This window comes from Micropterus dolomieu, linkage group LG04 (assembly GCF_021292245.1).
Source record: "Micropterus dolomieu isolate WLL.071019.BEF.003 ecotype Adirondacks linkage group LG04, ASM2129224v1, whole genome shotgun sequence".
NCBI lineage: Eukaryota > Metazoa > Chordata > Actinopteri > Centrarchiformes > Centrarchidae > Micropterus > Micropterus dolomieu.
In genome coordinates, this window is record NC_060153.1 from 3,647,396 (window position 1) to 3,662,525 (window position 15,130).

Consider the following 15,130-nt stretch of genomic DNA (forward strand, 5'->3'; position numbering starts at 1 on the left):
GTCTGTGGGTTTTTGTAACCCACAAATATAAAAATGTTTGTGTATTTGCCCTAAATTTGCCTAAACTATGAATATGGAGTATCCTTTTTCAGGCCTTTACCAGTTTGTTCAGTGACAGCATGAAAAAAAGCCAAGACAGTCTGCAAAAGAGAAGCAAAAACGGGCCAGATGGACAACTTTGTAGTGGGAGACCTTGTCTTGCTGAAAGACAAGACAAGAGGGCGAGGTGGAAGTGGAAACATTTATACGCTTCAAAATAGTTCAGTTTGAGGAGAAAAATGCAGATCTGGCATCAGACAAGGAAAAAAAAACAACAAAAAGGAAAAAACACTGATCACTTGAAACATTGTCCTGCCAGAGGGGAGGATCCTTGCCAAACTAAAGTGTCAGATTCTTCTCTCCTGGCTGGTCCTTCCCACCCAAATCAGACTCAGACACAGGCATAGAGAATAAGAGATTTATTGTAAAAAGGAGCAGCAAATTGAGATGGAGTAAACAGCGATGCCACTGGGGTAGGCAGAGAGCAGTTTGCAGTGGCTGACGTCAAACAGAGCTTACTTAATGAGAGAAGTGTGTGACTTGCTGGCTTTGGTCTGGAGAGCCAGATTGAGAGCTTGTAGGCAGGTGAGCATGGTCCTGAAACACAAGGGAAAATGGAACAAGGCAGTAGAAGTATAAGAATTACAAAGCAAAACTAGGAACCACAAGGAAGGCCTGAGAGGTAACAATCCAGCACTGAGTGACTGGAAAACTGCAACATGAGCTTGATGAGAAGCAGGTGTCTGTAATAAGCAGGTTACCTGGGGAGATAGTCTCAAAACGTTTTCGGATTGAACGGTTGTGCAACGTTGCGCAACAGACTTTGAGGTATGTTTTCTCCAAAGGGGTTAGCCACAGTTAGAATGGTGAAGCCAAGCAAAGCCTGCACAGAGGGTTCTTTGTAGGACCAAAAATGACATCAAAACCCTGTGACATCCCGTCGCTCATGAGAAATGTAACCATATTGCTTATGTGGCAAGGGCAGGTGGCGCCAAGAGGAATCACCACCAGAATCCAACTATCCGACATGCCACCTGGGGACTTCCACCCCAGGAAATATTCCATTTCTACTTTGAATAACCCCCATTATACAAAGGCTACACAAGTTTACTGAAGTAAGAGACGTGGTTCCAAAAGAATATCATTTATTGATAATTGGTAACTGGAAGTGCTTGAAAAGAGGATGGTCAATGCAAATAACTAATCAAATTATAGAATTTTATATAGATAGAATATAGAAGTTTATTACAGATTCACCAAACATGTTAATTCTTTAAACATTCCCAGTTATTGCTGATTATTGAACAAACAAAAAAGTGGAGTGGGCCAGGGCCAGCTGTGGAGAGGCAGTCTAAGGGTGTGCTCCGGGGTGCACCAATTTACCCACTGTATGTGCCCACTGCAATCGATAGTCACTGCAAATCATGTCACTACCAAATCGTGCCCCAGTGCTGTTAATACTACAATCGGTGAAGTGACCCACACTAGCGTACCTTGCCTCCACCACAAGCCGACCACTAGAACCACTGAAAGGAAAGACAAACAAGTTAAGTAAACATAATAGACCAGTTGGTTATATCTAAATTGCAAGCATACCCAACTGGGAGTGCCACCTGGAGGCACTGCAGCCAGAATATACTAATAATAATTCTTAAAATCCTAATTTAACCAAGGCAAAACAGTAGCTGACAACCTACAATTAAAAACACATTAGCACCAGGTGTATAAAAGTAATCAATGTACAAATAACAATTACCTCAGGTAGTTATCATACCCTACGTGTTGCTTATGAAGCTTCGAATACATTAACATGGTGCTCTCTAAAGGTGCGGCTGTGAATTTGCTACGCGCGTCGGACGCTGCATGAAGGTGTTATACATCACTTCCTGTGTCCCCTTTGTGGCGCAAAATAGCACTTGGCACTATGAATATAAATTAATATTGGCATGTAGATGTGTTCGGGGCGGGACAGTTATCAAGCACGTAGAGTTTTGTTCAGATGTAAGCATATACACTGAAGTTACTGAACTTCCTGTGTCATGGCGAAGACTTGATCTTTGACACCACGCCACGGACACCCCCATTGACAAAAAACTCAGAGATAGCACAACTTTTCATCGTCAATGCCTTTAGAAGGTATAGCAGAAATTTGAAGTCGATCAGACTAAATCCCTAGGAGGAGTTCGTAAGTATGGAGTGTGTAAATCATCCAAAAATTGCCGTAAAATTCAAAATGGCCGACTTCCTGTTGGGTTTAGGGCATCACTCCAAGAGGCTTTTTGGTACGTCTGGACATGATACATGTACCACAGAAATTTCATACATGTAGGTCAAACGTGCGGCGGGGGCTGCTTCCTTAAAGGTCACTTCCTGTTGCCAGCAAGTGGCGCTATGACTGTGGGTGAATGTCAGCATGTACATGTGTTCAGGGCGGGACTCTCATCCTACATGTACATTTTGGTGCAGATGTGAGCATGTACACTGAAGTTATAATAACTTTCTGTTTCATGGCGAATCAGACGCCACGGACACAGAGGCTTTTTTGTGCATCTAGACATGATACACTTACCACAGAAATTTTGTACATCTAGGTTAAACTTTACCCAGGGGCTGCACTGTAGGGGGCGCTAGCGAGCCATTTTGCCACACCCATCTGAATTTTGTGCAGAGTTTGGTGAGTTTTTGAGTATGTTTAGACCCCCAAAATTGAGGTTACTTTGATAGACAGACAGACAGAAAGAAAGAAAGAAACAAAGAATCCTAACAGTTTCAATAGGGACCTCACACAGTTCATGCTCGGGCCCTAATAACAGGTTTTTAACTCAATCACCTACCTAAACATCACAGAGGGTTCCATGTGGCAGCAAAGAGGCAGCCATGATAACACAGCTGCCTTACATAAGCTCAGCCAATGAGGGGGTTTTATCTGGGTGGAGCTAATTTGATGCTCTAGAGGTGCATTCAAGAGCAAGGCTATAACACCTATAGGCCTGCATAGAAGCACACACCACTACACTTAGATTATAAACTCTCTGTGACTCTCGTATTTGATCACAGAGCTCCATGCAGCGCACAGCCTATATTCACTCAGCATCTCCTCTCGCCCCATCGCTCTCTTGCTCTCACTCTCTCGCCACAATTACGCTGTCATTCTGTGGGAAACACTGTGTTTACAGACAATAATTGGGATTCATGTTAATGAATGTGGGCAGGAAGGTGAGTGTGAGCAAGTATTCTCAATGTGACAACCCTTTCCATTATTTGGTGACTGGTAGGCTACCGTATCTGCCTTTTTGCTCTTTTGGTTATGAAGTAATGTTTTCCACCGTGTTGTCCACCTTTAGACGGCCTGCATTACAACAACACGGGGCGCAGTGTCAAAGATGCGCTTTTTGTAGTCCATCTTCAGAACATTGTAGTTTCATCACGACAGGCCACGTCAGTAACATTCGCAGAAAAGAGCTGTCTGATTCTCTTAGACCCGCCGTTCTCTTTTCCTAAGTCCTTATGATATCTCCTTCACATCTTTCCTTGACCTCATGATGTTTTCCATCAAGGTCAAGGAAAGGTGATTAGGAAAGGAGATATTTTTGACTTTTCGGATGCAGCCATAGATATTACTGGATGAAGCCACCCCGCAGATTTGAATGATGAGCAGTGAAGCCAGTTTTGGACCTATAAAATACTACTACAGGGCTACTTCCTGTTGGCACCAGCGTCTACTGCGCATGATGCAACAGCTTTTGTTAAGCCAACAAAACATTTCATGGCTCAGTGTGTTTGTCTGAATCTAAGCAATACAGTTTAGCATGGCTAATTTAGTTATGAATTTTAATAAATTTATGAGAATTAATACCCAATTATTAATTTTAATATTCATAAAATCAAAAACGATTCCTTGTTTAAGGGCACCACCGGAGTTGCTATAATCCAAGAGTCTCCAGACCTCTAGGTAGCTTTTAATAATTATACAATTATTACTAGTGATCAGTTAATAATTATCAGTTAATTCGCTAATAATTATCTTAAATCAGTCAGTCAGTCTCATATCTAAAGGGTCAATTCTCTTGGCAATTTATTAATAACTAAAGTTAACTAAAGCAATATAAACGGGTGGTTAAATACAGGGAAAGTAAACAATGGCTGCATAATGAAAATGGAGGTTCGATTGTGGGAAGCATTTGACTCATACGGCAAAGGAGAACAAATGAAAGTAAGCTATGAGTTTAGGAGTTAAAAGGAAATATTAACAATACGGGACATCTCTGACCACAGAATGTTGTTAGGTCTTACGGCTTGTCGGCCTGCTTTGGCCTGTTGCACGGGTCCCACGCTAGCTGCCCGATCCTGGCTTTTTGCTAGGGATTCTCCGGGGTTCTCCGTGTCTGACTGAAGAAAACGCCGTCCTCCGTCTGGCAATTCGGCAGTTTTCAGGTTTCCTTCGTTGCCGCTGGCGAGACCACGTGGCTTGGTCTGACCTCGGTGAAGTTGGCTCGACGAAAAAGCTTAAAATGGAACTTGGTCGTTCCTGAATTAGTCCAGTTTAACTTAACGGACTGATAACTTTAACAAAACAAAAGAAAGAAAGAAAATAAAACAAACTGAGGGGCAGATCGATGTCACGGCACTTCACGTGTGTAGCTTCAAGCGAACAAACGCCTGTTGCGCTGGCCGACTCTAAGGCGTTGCCTGGCGAGGCACGCCGGACGCGTGCCGAAGCGTCCACAGAGCAGAGCGGAAGACCAGGGCACGAGGGGAGGAGAAGAGCAGAGAGCGTGGTTCCCCAGAGGGCATTTCAGGTTTTCCTAGGGACTGCGTTTCTAAACTTAATGTCTAAAAGAAAAGAAATCTATTTGCGCGTATTATAATCAAATATTTTCCACAATCAAACCTCAATGGTCAAACGGTTGTACCGTTCTAAGTTAAGCATTTGGTAAGAGGAAAACAATTGTCACGTTATTAGTCAGGATATTTATACATTTAACGGCATTTCCAACGATGGTATGTAATACTTATTTCGTCCACTTGGGGGAGCTCAGGTTACATGAGGAAGACTTAGATTAATCCAAGACCATCTCTCCTTAGGAACCGGGGAATTTAGTTATTCAGCCTTAAATTCAGATTAGATGAGGGAGTGTCTTGCTGAAAATAAAAACACTGCAAAAGTAACTTATTTAGATTCTTTTCAGCACTAATATCAACAACAGATAGCAACAACATGGTAACATAACTACTCAAATAGAGGCAAACATAATCAAGTAACTAAAGATTTAATTAATCTTAATTAAATGCTTTGAGTCTTTGGAGACTGCAGTCTTTGGTTATTTAAAGTTCGGCTTCCTGGGTTATGTCACACTTGGGTGAGACAACCCCTTTGATGGAGTAATGAAACACATACCCAGTTCAGTTGCCATGGTTACATGTGTGGGGGCAGTTTTGATAGGCTGTTCAGGGAAATGCTAATCGCTGGTTTGTGTCCCTTTTGTCAGTTTAACAGTCGTTATCAGCTTCGGAATCAAAAAGGCGCCAGTTTTACGATCAACTGCCCAGGCATTGCACTTAAAGAAAGCAACTTTTCCACCCCCCCCCCTTCCGTTGAGGTCTCGTCAGCAGTCTGTTGAAGTTGATCTTTAACCCCCCCTGCTCCTCTCTGGGAGAGGAAAAGAGGGATTTGGAGTAGCTCTAAATTTATTTAATAAAATTTACAAATCCACACCGTTGTCCCACTACAACGGTTACAATGCGGTTTTTGGGCCTACATGGAACCCTCCGTGCAGGCATTGGTCAACTTCACTATACCAACTGTGGCTTACCCCCTTGCTCGAGATGCAATTTAGGAATTGAGATATCCTTCAAGATGGCACACTGAGATCAATTTATGGGTCACATCCTCGAGAATGGAGGTGACACAAATTTGGGAAATGAGAAAGGCCCCATGTCAAAAAGGCAAGAAAATGCAGTCCGCTTGCATACACAACAGGGTGTTAAGGCACCACCGCTTCCATTTAAAAAAATGTTTTCCAACGTTTTCTCGGCGCTGAACTCACCCCAGGATCCAGGAGGAAGAGTGAATCAATTCCACGGCCACAGCACACAGACACAAAGGGATAGACAAAAAAGACAAAAAAGGGTTTGAGAGTCAGGTACTTCATTTTGTGTAGAAATTTTTATTAGAGGACGGATTTCTCTTATTTGATCATTGAAAAAACAATAGATCGGAAAAAAATATATATTTGTCACGCTCTGCTTCGGAACTCGTAATATCTCTCAGAAAACGAGGACCGACTGCAAATAGAACGCAACATATTTCTGTGGCCATCCATCATTTATACAGTCACCAGAGTTATTAGAAACCTTTTAGCTTGCAGAGCAAATCTTGTTCAACAGCCTGTCCAGTACTCTGTGGACCAGGAGGGTTAGTTAATGCTGGAAATTGTCATGTCATTGCTGAAAGATGGAAGTATATATCGGGGGTGATGATGGCGCATAGCATAAGATGCTTGCCTTTGGTGTAGGAGACCTGGGTTCGATTCCCACTGTGAGACATCCACCATTGTGTCCCTGAGCAAGACACTTAACCCCTAGTTGCTCCAGAGGCGTATGACCTCTGAAATGTATAGCAATTGTAAGTCGCTTTGGATAAAAGCGTCAGCTGTAACAGTATTACAGTATTCTATCAGGTAGGCATTTGACTACTACCTCAACATCACATTGTAGTGTAGTGATCACCAGTGTACCTAACTTGCATGTCATTTGAACTGGTGAAGCTGAAGCTGAATACACTGACTCCACACAGAAAAGGCCAGAGCTAAGATTTATGCTGCATTCCATTTACCTCAGAAGTTGGAGGTTGGAGCTGGGAGTTAACAGGTTGGAAAACCTCGCTCGGCCAGCCATTGTTTACAACTAGCCAGGTTAGCTATTGTTACGCCGGTTGATTAAAAAAAAAAAGCACTGTGCTGTATTTACGCATACTAAACACTGTAGCAACACCTCCACACACAGCAGTTGGACATCATTTTGTGTACGAAGATTTCTGTGAGACACAAGTCCACAGAAGTTCTAATAAATAGTATAAACTACAGCTTTCACTAACTGTTGATACTCAGATTAGCCATCATGGATCACAAAGTTGGGGTAGTGCGGTTCTCACAGCTTCCCAAGTCAGATATCCAACTTAAGGGGGCGTTCCCTTTGAAATTTCCGACTTCGAACTCGAAAATTCCAACTTACCATGTCAAATGGAACGCACCATTAAAGCCAGAATCTGACACACATTGCTATTAGGCCTGCAGCGATTATCGGATTTCACTATCAACCGCGCTTTAAACTTAATCGTAAAGGCTACGCTACACCAAGTGTTTCTGTTGCACGGAACGAAATTGTGGCAACTTGCACAAAACGAAAATAAAGTTACAGGAGCGGTGCACCAGCGTAAGTGTCGTGCTTATCGGAGGCTACTGTGCACTGGCTAAACTATGGCAGAGGGACCAAACTGTGAAGCTTTATTTCCAGCCAAGAAGCGGCTGAAGTCGGCAGTGTGGGAGCATTTTGGGTACACCAAGTCTAACCAAGGCGTTACTGATGACGGATTACCTGTTCATAAACATGCAGTTAAAAGGTTCCTGCTAAAGGAGCAAATCCCTACATTAAACCTGATGCAGCACCTGCGGGATCACCACCCAGCTTTACACACCCGTAGCAAGTTGGTAGGGAATTAAATATAAACGTGTCACTTACAATCGATGGCGTTGCGGTGAGAGTTGAGCTTTCAGTGCAACGTAAACAAACAAAGCAAGTGTAACCTTTCAGACCCACCGCAACGACAGCCCCGCTGCGCTGCGAGGCCCATTATTTTCAATGGCTTATAGACTTTCAGGACTATAACTATACTACCAATTAACTACATTTCAGTTAACACTGCACTCAATTTCTTTCTATCATTTTCACTAAAACATATGTATGGATGAGAGTTGATGACAGTAACAGTTCAGTTTATTCCCCTCCTTTATAACAATTTCCCCTGGGGGATAAAAGTTAATATTCCTCTTATATTAATATTACTTACATATTATAGAAATATAATTTTTAATGTAATTAAATATTAAAAATCAACTTAAGTCATTATTAGTGTTGTGAAATTAATTAATGCATAATAATCGTAATAATCGTGAAATCGTGATTATTTCTCTGACAATAATTGTACTATCAAAATGTGTAATCGTTGCATCCCTAATTGCTATACATGTTCCAGTGACGTTTGCACCACGTGTGGTCAGTGGTACCACACACTATATGTTGGCCATCCCTCCACAGAGGGAGATTTTCTTGCAAGAGATGTATGACATAAAATAAAAATACTACTCATCATTATTGTTGTCCTTCCTTCTGTCATAGTAAAATAAGTCTACCTAGTATCTATCAAGTTTGCATTACATTCCTTAATCTGGCCCGTGACAAGGTTTTTAATAGCCCTCAGACCATTTTCTAATTCACAATGAAAATACATTGACAGATAGAAAAATCATCTATCTCATACCAATCCTAAACCACTATTTAATTTGCCAATGATAACTGAAGGTTGCTTAGTTCAGGCGCCATCACGAGTCAAAACATGCTATCTTCAGTGCTAGTTCCCGCCTTGTAGCGCCACAAGAAAAGAGAAGATTATGACTTTGAAGGCATCTAATTCTGCCATCGACAGTCAAAGTCACCTCAACTAGAGACCAATCACACACTTGTTTCATTACAATGTTTGCAGCATTTCAATAATTGTGCACTTGCTCAACCTTTTGACATTTGTCCTCAACTGGATTTGAACAAAACTCTGTGTGTAAGTTCAGGAGACTCCAATGAGTTTGTGGCACCCCTTGTGAGTTGGGTTCAAAGTATACCTATTCCCAGTCGTTGCCTGGAGATATCTCCCAAGATTTAGGATGATTGGACAAACTATTAATTATATCTTAAAGTACCACGACGGTGGTTCACTTCTTATATCCAGAGCAGATTATGTTCCAGATAAGAGATCAACTCTATAAAAACACAGACCAATCAACTCTTTGACTGAACCTTTATTAGTATGATTGCTGACACTTGCATTTACCATACTATCATGTGTCAAAATGGCTGCTGTGAAAAGGGAGATTTGTCAGACTCCAACGTCATCACCTGGCTGATTCGGCTCATGTTTCTTGGGAAGCCACAATTTAAAGTAATTAGTCCAGGTTTCATGTTTCTAGCTCTTTTCATCTCACAGCAATTTGAGCCACTCCGGCAGACAAATAATAATAAACAGGTAAAAACAAAATAGGGTTCTGCCCTTTCAGTCAGTGGAAGAATTCTGAGAAAAAGTATTTTTCAAAACCAAAAAGCACTGGAAGCAAAGCAACTCAATGGAGCTACCCAGGGGCGTGCACAGACATTTTGGTGGGCATGGCACGTTTTTAACTTAACATTAAATATATTAACTCAACTCTAACTTCCTTCCAATTTATTTTAATTCCCTCACACTCACGCAATTATTAAATACTTGTACTCAACATTTTTACTTTTCTACAAAATAATCAATTCAAATAGAGACCACTTCAGTATTCACTAGGTTCATCATGTGAGCAGGCAACAGAAAAGAAACTATGCCACAATGGCCATGTTTTTATGCTACTAGTATATAGTTAGAATAAATTACTGCACCAAGGAGAGAGACATAGTTTTATTTATTATTATTTATTTATTTTTAACAAGGCAATAAATCGTCTTTCGATGTCACTGGAATACATAACACTTCAAAATCAACGTAAATCTGTACACTAAATTGGCACTGGGCTGCAGGCATAATTTAAATATACATTATTTAAATACTTTTACTTTGTGTTTCACAAGCAAGATGCCAAATGAGTAAAGATAACCTTCAGCTTCACACAGCATTGTATACATTAATGTACTGATCAAATACATTATTATTGTTGCTATTATATTACACTTACCACACACACACAATTACTGATGGTGACATGGACTTAGTTTCACATTTGAGGGAGGGCTGTCTGTTTGAAGATCTATCAGCATACAACAAACTAATAGAATGGATATTTATCAGATGAGGAGCCTACCATCAGAAATATAAAGTTATTGTTTAAGGGAGGACACTTTTTTGAGTCTATTTTGCTGTTTTCTTTTACTCTAATAGAAATAAAACTTCAAGAATACACCTTTTAAATGGTGTTTGTTTTAAGCCTACTACCCTCCGTCTGTATCTATAGATTTATTCAAAATTCACCAAAACAAGCATATCAGCATAAAAAGTCAAAAAACAAACTACAAACAACAACAAATTTGACTCTTCATAGACCCATCCTGCTATCTACCAGCACCTGACTTTTGTTGCTGGGCTCGGGGAATTTCTTGTTTTAAAGTTTATCTGCATATTTACTTACATTTCAGAGGAAGGTACTCTTGATGTAAGTCGTTAACTGGGGTTCTGTGGTGATATGCTTTAGTTAGGCTATTTTGTTTATCCTATTCACCTGCAGTAACTTGTCAAATGTGTGCAAATTAGCGTATTTTAATTAGTTAACGCCTAGTTGGCATATCAATGTAGCGATTGTGATGACTTTATTTGACACAAATGTTTGGCCTTTTAATGTCTCCATTAAGTAGTACAGTAGGCCTACATTAGCCTGTATGGCCATGAGATATTGCCTTATATCTTTAGCTAACTTATTAGCTCAGCTCATGAGTAATGCATGTTAGGAAGTACAGGCCTATATTTGCCGTTTGTCTTTTGTTTAATTAGCGGTTAACTGGAGGCACTGGTAATTTTGTTCATCACCACTCACCTCCACACAAGCCAGACGTTGGGAGGGGCTGCTGCCTTTCTGCCTGTGTCTTGTGCTGCTGCCGGGAGACGCTGAGCAAGCGAGAGGGACAGAGAGTGGGAGGGCATCTGAACTCTGAAGTCTCATCTTTGGACCAGATATTTAGTTTTTTTTCCCCAATAAATATATTTGTTTTACAGCGAAGCTGAGCGAAAACAGGGATAAATATACTTTATATTCATTTACTTTTTAAAAATGCACCCCAGAAAAAGAGGCACTTTCTCTTGAGGAAGAAAAAGGGCAGGTGCTGAAGCCCCTTTTATGTTTGTGTGCATGTGTCTGGAGCTACCAAACATATTTTTCCACTTAAAATGTTTCCACAGTTTGGGACCAAGGCCTCATCCAGGAAATTCCAACTGCAGAAGCAAGGAAAGAGGGAAAAACAAAAAACTAATTTTCTAAGATAATAAATTATAAAACTGAAGGTTTATGTTATTTTACCTTCACACATGCTGCGTTTTTGTTGATAAAAAGAGTGAAGACTGAACAAAGATCAAGTGAGAGTGCTTCTGTTGTGTCCCTCCCTGAGCTGAGCCATTGTTAGAAGAGGATGATTTTTTTTGTTGATAATCAAATATTCAAGTCACATCTGCAATGTAAATAATTTCTCTTCAGGCTCATTTGCCTTATCCCCGGAACATACACAGAGCCTCTTTTTTACAGCAACAAATTATCCTTGTGTGTCTTAGTATTTGATTGCTCTTAATCTCATTCTAATGAGATGCCACAGGTTTTCTGTTAGAGTAGTAAATAAACTTTCTAAAATTTTAACATCAACCAGCCACCTATAAATAGCCTAAATATTCAAATTCACCAGCCACTCAATAGTAAATCTTTATTTTGTGTCTGAAATCTACTGTACTTTCATAACCAGCATTTGGCTGGAAATAATTCCCCATCCTCTTTTCTGTTTGCCATTACAATCCTAGGGATAATTTAGCATATGAAGTATGCGGAAGTATGAACTTCTGGCATCAACTAGAAAGTCAAATGATCAGATTGGCTCTATTAATGGAATCCCAGTTACGCCCACTGTACTGTGATGAAGGTTTACAGGTTTTTACACGCTTACCCAAAAGTCTAGCCCCACTGTCAATGAACAGAGGTATTTTCAGCAAATAACCACAACATCTGTCGCTGGATCGTCGGTGAGTCAAACAATTTTATTTTAGTGGCTTGCATCGCAGAGATAGTACTGTTTTCCTGTAGGCATCTCTGCATTATATATATTTATTTTTTAATTTGTAGAACATAGTATGACAAGGATTTTGATGTGATTTGACTTGTAGTAATTGCTTCTGAATCTACAATGTCCAGCCGATTGCTGTAGTGTACTGTGCTGCATTTACAACATTTGTCCCTTTTGTAGTCTCTGTTTGTGTTGGTTTTTGGCCAACTGAATGAAGATCATGTAAAACTGCTTCTGTCGTGTCCCTCCCTAAGCTGAGCCATTGTTAGAAGGAGGGTTATGTGTCTGACACACGCTGCGTCTTTTGTCTTGATTGAAAAGAAATACAAAGTATAAACTGTAATGTACTGTAACTGTAATGTATTTCTTTTCAATGTCATGTGCCTCTTCGGTACATGAACGGTCTTGTTTGCAAGCAAAAATACGCCTTTGGAATTAGAGAGAGAGACAGATTGGGCCTCATGCATGACTCATCCATACACACTGATCAGGGCCGGTATTTATCAAGCTTCTCAAAGTGCCATTTTAGTCGTAAGTGCTGAGAATTCATGAAATTTACTTTCAAACTTAAGTATAAAAGTTATCAAATTTCTTAAAGCTAAGAATCACTCTTACTCTCCATCTTTAAGACAGCTCCAGATGTCTCTGAAGTGGTTAGGATTTGCCAGTAGGGGCTTGTGATTAGAGCTGCAACGATTAGACGACGTAATCGACGTCATAGACATTTCATTGTCGACGCATCGTTAAATAGATGCCGTTTAAGGCAGAGATAGCAATCTTCATATTAGGAACATATCTGGTTGTTTATTTCTAACTGCAATGCACTACAGGAAGTGCTGGGGGCAGTATCACTTCGGCTGTCTGCCACGACTGCTTGACTGTGAGACTACTCACGAAGAAGAAGAATTCATGCAAGAAGCGGAAAGAAGCGGAGAAAGAGGCGAACAGCAGAACGGCTTTTGTTTTTACAAGTTTTGAACGCTATTTAATCACTAAAAACACTTTTGAGCATTTTTAATTCGAGAAATAAACTGTGTAGAATATCAATATTGGCAGTTTTACCAAATTTGATGGCGAATCGTAAATGTGCTCAAACGTTTTCAAGGTTGAGAAGCTCCACAAGTGTCCGCGAGGTTAGCGGTGCCAGCCAGCCAACCAGTCAGGCCCACAGAGCCCTCTGGGCCCAGTTACTCAGACCACTGCAGCATCAACAACAGAGCAGCAACAACAGAGGAAAGGCCTATTCGTTCATTTATTTGTGGCGGCCAGCCACAATATCAACGCTGGTCGCCACATACTGATATTGTTTTTTTTAACTAGGTCTATTTAAAGCCCCCCTCCAGTGTATTTTGACATTTCTATGATATATCATATTTTTCTAAGTCATTTCCTTACAATGTTGATTACCCACATAGTTCGCCAAATATTTTTTGACAAATAACTTAATATGACTATAGTAATGCTGCGTTCCAGGCAACTCGGAACTGGAAAATTTCCGACCTCCAACTAGAAAATCTATCCTGGAACGCCACCTGAAGTCGGATTTCCTACTTGTGAACTCCGAGAAAAAATATGTACCCCCAGTTCACGAGTATCAGCTGAATTATGTCACAAAACAATGTCAGCGCCCATGGAGCACACATTGTACATGGTAAACCATAAACTAAAAAGCAATCATTTTAATTAACACCTAAAACACTGCTGAGGGTGCAACTGTGTGTACACTTTGTCACGGTCACCCATGGTTTTCGTTCACTTTTGGCGACATGCACCACCATGCACCTGGAATGCTTTGGCGTCCAAAGTCGGAAGTGTCAACTGGGAAATATTACAGTTCCGACCGGTCTCGAATGCGGCATAAATCATACGTCATTCTCCAAGCTTGCGCAGGCGCACTGTCATGCCTCTTTAAAAAACTGTCACGCCTCATTAAAAACAAGTTGGTTGCAACCCGCCATAAAACCCAGAGAAGAAGAAAACCCCTTGTCAGAGCATCAAACTGATAAACATCGTTGTGAGCTAGCTAATCAGTTTATCATGTAATTTAATTAGAACTTACAGTAGGTATGTCTCTGTGACTGATTGTTGGTTTGTCTTACTAGTTTAGTTAGCTAAGTTAACTAAGTTGTAGTTAGCCAGGTGTAGTTAGCCGCTTCAGACTGCGACCGTAACCTAGCAGATGGTATAAGTTACTCCCAAGTCCACAACCACACAACATCATTGTTCCACATCTTACCATCAGGACTAAACGTTGAACTGTTGCCGGTGTTCTGATGATCTATGCTGCCTTGATGCAAATCGATAGACTCGACTCTACTCAGCCCTGCTCTGTTTTCCATTGCAGATAGTACCCAGAGATAGTAAGTAGCTTGTCGTCATAGCGACGCCACACACAACTGCCGCGACGTAATTTTAAATGCGACACACACCAGCTCTTAAAATATATCTACAGTTAAAACGTTTCAACATTCCTCAGAATGTAAAGACAGATAAGCGTTATGAAAACCTTCCAGCTGTGTTTTCCTCTGCCGTTGTTGCTGCAGCGGTCTGTGTGACGGCGGGACCAGAGGGCTCTGTGAGCAGGCAGCTGGCCGGCCTCACACGCTCCTCCCACGGGTTGGCACAGGCATCCCCAGGCACCACTTGCGGAGCTCCTCAACTACGAAAATATTAAAGCATTTTTGTTCCGCCATCACTTCTCGTAAAACTGTCAATATTTGGAATCTACACAGCTGATTTCTCACCGAAAAACTTCTCAGAAGTGGATTTAGTGATGAAATTCCTTACGGAAACTGTAAAACTTTCTGTTGCTGGCCTCTGTCTGGCACACAAAATGATGATGCAGTGGTCTCTCTGACCAATCAGCAGTCTGTCGTTACATTTTAGTATCCCTCAGTTCGCTTGGAACCTCGACGAAGGTGAGGTGATTAAAAAAAAAGTACCTGGAAGCAGGTACAGGTACAACATTTCTACAATGGAAACCCAAACAAAGGCGAGTCGAGCCAAAGGGCCTCCGCTCAGACTAGCT

The 15,130-nt window shown here is 41.0% G+C and overlaps 1 long non-coding RNA gene and 1 pseudogene across 1 annotated transcript; one reads left to right on the forward strand and one right to left on the reverse strand.

The window, feature by feature from the left end:
- Nucleotides 1-443: 443 nt before the first annotated feature.
- Nucleotides 444-8,030, reverse strand: LOC123970321. Its single transcript, XR_006824930.1, has 2 exons — nucleotides 6,087-8,030; nucleotides 444-636 (listed from the first exon to the last, which is right to left on the reverse strand). It is a non-coding gene; the product is annotated as an uncharacterized LOC123970321 (long non-coding RNA).
- Nucleotides 8,031-13,868: 5,838 nt separating this feature from the next.
- Nucleotides 13,869-15,130, forward strand: part of LOC123969613 — a 7,005-nt pseudogene continuing 5,743 nt past the window's right edge.